Source organism: Corvus moneduloides, chromosome 4 (assembly GCF_009650955.1).
Source record: "Corvus moneduloides isolate bCorMon1 chromosome 4, bCorMon1.pri, whole genome shotgun sequence".
Classification (NCBI taxonomy): Eukaryota; Metazoa; Chordata; class Aves; order Passeriformes; family Corvidae; genus Corvus; species Corvus moneduloides.
In genome coordinates this window covers 14,840,984-14,846,486 of record NC_045479.1, presented here as the reverse complement: position 1 = coordinate 14,846,486, position 5,503 = coordinate 14,840,984, and the positions used below count along the sequence as shown (strand labels likewise).

Genomic DNA, 5,503 nt, shown 5'->3' with positions numbered 1-5,503 from the left:
AGAAGGGCACTGAGGGCTTCAGTGGTAAAAGGACACATCATAGTCTTCCAGTGTCACTCTTCTACTGTGGAGTGTCTTCCCATTCCCATTTCCTAGACTGAGAGATTCAGGCTGACAAGGAAGTGAATTTAGATTCCATATAAATGACAAACTTGTCAGCCTTGGAGGCAAACATTTAGCCACACAAGAGAGGTTTAGACATGGAAACAGAAATACAAATGTTTCTTGCATGAACCTGCCAATTCCTGGCTTGGGATGTAAGCTCTCTCTGTACAATAGCACTTTTACTTTCCCTGAATGTTCAGGCACATGTTTTTGAAGAATTTGGACAAATGCTGGTGCTCTGTTCTCCTGGAAACCAGTTCAGGTCAGATACCTGATTACTTACTGAATGCATGGGCAGGTTGGTGATGCACCTGGTAGTATCCTGGGAACCAGACTGTGTGAGTCCCACAGCCAGTCCCTGCCACTGCCTGGGTTCACAGAACAAAAGCAATCTTTGGTTCACAAGCTCTGCTAACACGTGGCTTCACAGCATGACCAGCAGCAAGGACGTGATTGCACAGGGGCAGCTGAACCATCTGAAGCCCTCACTCTCGGAAGAGGCAAGGAAGGATAGGTGAGAGCAACCATTCCCATGTCACCCTGGGAACAAGGCACAGGCTCAGCCAGACCTGCCTCTGTCCATGATGGAACAGGGACCCTCAGGCACCCCCTCTGTACCTCTGTGTCTGATTGTGCCCCAGGGCACCTCTTCCCTGGCTCTCCAAGGTGTGGTTTGCTGTCATGTTTTCAGGCAAATGCAGATATTGGTGTGCAGTTCCTGGCTGGGGAAGGAGGGAAACTCCTGAGGTACAATTCACCTCAAAGATGCATTTCAGACATAGGGCCAGACAGTGCCATCACTGTGATCAGGGGCTGCTTCGGGTGCAGTTTCATTTGTAGGTGCTTTTGAGCCTGGTTCCTCTGACAGAGCCATGGAAGTGCCATACAGGCAATATAAAAAGGGCTTGTCACCACTTCTGTTTATCAACAAAGGCCTGGAGTGACAGGACAAGGGGGAAGGGCTTCACACTGACAGAGATCAGGTTTAGATTGGATATTAGGAAGAAATTCTCCCCATGAGGATGGGGAGGCCCTGGCACAGGTTGCCCAGAGAAGCTGTGGCTGCCCCATCCCTGGAAGTGTCCAAGGCCAGGCTGGATGGGGCTCAGAGCAAGCTGGGATAGTGGAAGGTGTCCCTGCTCATGGCAGGGGGTTGGAATGAGTGATCTTTAAGATCCTTTCCAGATCAAACCATTCTATAATTCTCTTGGAAGATCTTTTGCATCTCGTTCCCCACTTTCTCATTACTAGGAGCTGGGCTGGAATGCTGCTGCTTTGGCTGGGAGGGGTGAATCTCTTACAGGCATTCTTTTATATATTGGAAAATATCTACCAAATAATTACTGAAGCTGCTTTTAAAATTTTTAAAGTCTTAAAATAAAACTCTTTCCAGTCATTTTAATGGCCATGCAATTAAGTTTTGGAGGACAAGAGAAAAGAAAATAACGACTATGGTTCTGTGCTGGGTATTTTGAAAGAAGACCACTAGGCTTCATCCCTGGCAGTGTTCAACGTCAGGCTGGATGGGGCTCTGAGCAACCTGAGATAGTGGAAGGTGTCCCTGCAGCGGGGTTGGAACTGGGTGGTCTTTAAGGACCTTTCCCACCCAGGCCATTCCGTGATTTCAAGGTTTTTCAAACTCTTCCAGCAGGCTTCGGGCGCAGCTGCTGACGGTGCCGGCAGGGGCCGCGCGCGGGCCGCGCTGCCGGAGCTGACCCCGTTCCCCACATCCCAAAGCGCTGCCGTCGGCGCTGGCACCTGGCTGCTGCTCGAGCAACAACAAAAAAATCAACAGCCCGTGGCTGAGGCTTTTAAAAAGGAAAGTTTTCTATGTTCTTTTTTCCATCAGGTTTTGCTCCTTCTCTTCTTTCACTTACCTGTTGAAGCTTGAGCTGCTGGGATGGATTCTCCTCTGCAACCAGCCTCCACTCGGCAGAAGATGCCAGCATAAAATACCTTGCCTTTCCTGGAGGGCTCCTCTCTGGACTAGGAGAACCTCAACTGAAAATGAAGCCCGTGGCTTACGGCTTCTTTAGCCTGATGTCTCAGAGTAATGGCCAACACAGACATGCAGAACTGCTGGAACTGTGTGTAAGTAACACAAGGCTTGCAAAGATTTGCTTGTCATCATTCCTAGGGGATGCCCACTTAAGAATAATTATGTACATTGTACTCAAGGTGCCTTTTTTTTTTTTTTTTTTTTTTTTTTTTTTTTTTTTTTGCCAGACTGGATAATGAGACATTTTCTCTGCACATCCAAGGAAAGTACATGATGTGATTCTTGGACTCAATGGTCCTGATGCGTTCCTTCCAAGTCAGCATACTCTGTGATTCTAAGAACCTGCAAAACCTAGGGGAAGATATTCCAGGGCATCTCTCTTTGGATTTGGCATTGACTGTAGCGTTCAGAAGTTAACCACACAGCTAATAAAAGAATGTGCAGTAATTCATTTTTAATGATCGTTTCCTGGGTGTGGCAAGTGGTTTTGTCGCTTTAAATTCTTATGCAAATAAAATCAGGCTAATCTTCTTAAATAGGTAGCTGTAGCTGTGTCAGCCTATTCCGAGCTGGCAGGAGAGCTGCATAATACTTGGAATTCTCTAAATTGTTCATGTCAGTGGGATATCAACTATCAGCACAATAATAATGATAATAGGCATGTGTTTGCTTGCAAAGACGTTATTGCATAATTAAGGGCCTCATTAAGGGTTTTCAGTACCTCAGAAGAATGCCCTAACTTTCTGGTTGTTTTCATCCTATTAATACCAACATCACACAAGCCACTCCCCAAGCGACTTGTTGTTTTAATCACTGGTTAGCTGGGAAATTCAGATGCAGCAACATACCTGAAATGAATTAACAGTGCAATTATGACCGAAGTGCTTTCATTAACAGGGAAGAATGCCTGCTTGTGAGACTGCCATCCCTTCGAAGTGATGCTCTCTCATTCTGGCTTTCTTGGATCATGCAACCATGCTCCTAATATGATTCCAGTCATCCCACATAAGTGGCATGGGAACAGTACTTGCTAAATGTAAACCTTCTAGTATTTTCAATTCCACTAAAAAAAGTGAATAGTACCAACACCTTCCCCCCCCGCCTCTGCCCCCTCCCCCACCCCCTCCCGGGAACACAGGAAACCAAATGACATTGCTGTGCCACCCAGGAAAGGTCACCCACATCCACAAATCCAGGGCATCGCAACCATAAGCATCCTGCAGGCTGACAAGTTCCAGGGAGCATCCATATCCCAGTCCTCATCACAAGGTGCCCCATCACCCAAAACAATCTGAAAACCTGCTGCAGCATAGGGAAAGAACCAAGAGAGAGGAACAGCACAGCCAGAATTCCAAATTGCACACTTACAAGGATTCTATTAGGTGGAGATGCCCGGACCACAGAGCATGAAGGATGCTGAGAGCTCTGAGGATGCCTTGTGATGGAGTCTCTGCACAGGGGCACAAAGTGGCAGCAATCACTATCAGAGGCAGGCCTGAGACCTGCAAGTTTGGGCCTACAATTCCACCTGTGGACCTAAAGCCTGGGTCATTAGCATTTCTTAAGATGGCAGTAGATAATCTAGGAAGCCAACCACAATCCACACTGTGAAGCAAGGGAAACAAAAACAACACAATCGTCCCTGCCAATATGACCTGGGGCAAAATTCCTTCCTGACCCTAGATCTGGCGATTGGTTTAACCCAAGTATGTGAACCACACCTGCCCACAGGTACTTGAGAAATTTTCCAATACCACTACAAGCATAAGCATGCTTGTCCAGCCTCCTTTTTTTTCAGCCAGGGCAGCACCGGTGCTTCAAAAGTGAAATTAAACTTTATGATGTGGGTGATAAATCATAGGAGTTGTGAAGACTGTTTCTTCCTAGTCCTCAGGCAGCCAGCCAAGCATGAAGTCTGTGACAGGCATTAGATAAATACAGTACAGAAAATGGCATCTGAGTCACATTCAAACTCCTTTTGCTCATCCTCATTACAGCATTGAGAATAACAACACATAAACCCCAGCACCAACTTCAGCTTTGTAGGAGAAAGCAACTCCAATGGCACAAAATCCTCAAAAGAGTCTTTAGCACAAATACCGGTAAAAAAACTTCAACCACACAAATATTTCTGGTAATAAATTTTCAACCATCCTTTCTCAGGTAGCTGCCTTCAGGACTTCTTAACTGCTGTGATGAGCTTTACTGCCTCAGACACATTAGGCACAGATTTTCTGTCAACTCATATGCAGTGCAAACAGCAGCATTGTGTTCACTCCATATTCCAGCACGAGTGTGTGAAAAAGCAGCATAATCACAGGCAGCTGAAGTTCCTCCCATCCAGTCAGTTCCTCACTCATGTCTTCAGGATCCAACAGACAGATCCTTCCACAGAGGGAACAGACCTGGGATACGTATCTCTACTTCAGAGTTTTTCTGCTCCACCAGCATCTCTGAACTGATTGCAGATAGGGCCAGATTCTCTTCCCTTTGAAGTGAAGAGCAAAACTGCTTTTGTCTTTTGCTTCTGAACAGGCTCAGTCCCCATGAAGTCTGTGGGATGGAGGCTCCTAAAAGTCCGAGTGCTGTGTGAAATTTGTACATCAGTTCCAAGGTCAGGTGGCTGCTTTTGAAAGTTTGTGTGCTCTGCTCCTCAGTTAAGGCTCTGTGACTGTTGGCAGTTCAGGGGACAGACAAAGTGTAGCTCATTTACACCTTTGTTCCTTGTCCTTCTCACCCTGAACTTGACAAAGACTCATCACCACCATAACCGCATAGTAATTACTACAGGTGTTGTACCACTAGCTCTCAACTTGCAACACAGCCATTACTGTAAATGATAACAACAACAACCTTATATCTGAAGGTTGTGCATAAATATCAGCCTACCTGTGCTTTTACCACTCCTGCTGTGGAATGGAAGGCAGCTCCCTTTTTCCTCTGAAATTAGAATGGCTCCATGGATGTTAGCATAAAACAGTGCAAAGCAGACAAGACAATCACAGCACTTTGTGAAAATTGGAAGGTCTGTGTTCTGCATTTTAACTCTGTCAAGCTGTATTAAAAAGAAAAGAAAATTGGCTGCACCTTTGTTTTTAAACTCTTATTCTGACAGCCTAAGATAAGGTCAGGGCTAGGAGTAGGAGCAAGGCTGGGGAAAGAATTATGGTTAAGGATAAACACACCCAGAACTTCGGAAGTAAGGCAAAATGAGCATGTGCTGTTCTCCTTAGGTTATCCTGAATCCTGGTAATCCTGAATACACATAAGACATCAGGTGGCCAGCAAATAGAAATTGGATCATGTTATTTATGAAGCTATAATTTTCACATATCTTACAAATCTGGTTGTGTGTTACAGCAACAGGTAGGAAAATAATAACCTGCTCAGTGCAGGGGA

The 5,503-nt window shown here is 45.7% G+C and overlaps 1 long non-coding RNA gene across 1 annotated transcript; it reads left to right on the top strand.

The window, feature by feature from the left end:
• Window positions 1–1,596: 1,596 nt before the first annotated feature.
• On the top strand, window positions 1,597–2,562 carry LOC116443310. The gene is made up of 2 exons (XR_004239811.1): window positions 1,597–2,196; window positions 2,332–2,562. It is a non-coding gene; the product is annotated as an uncharacterized LOC116443310 (long non-coding RNA).
• The last annotated feature ends 2,941 nt before the right edge of the window (window positions 2,563–5,503 follow it).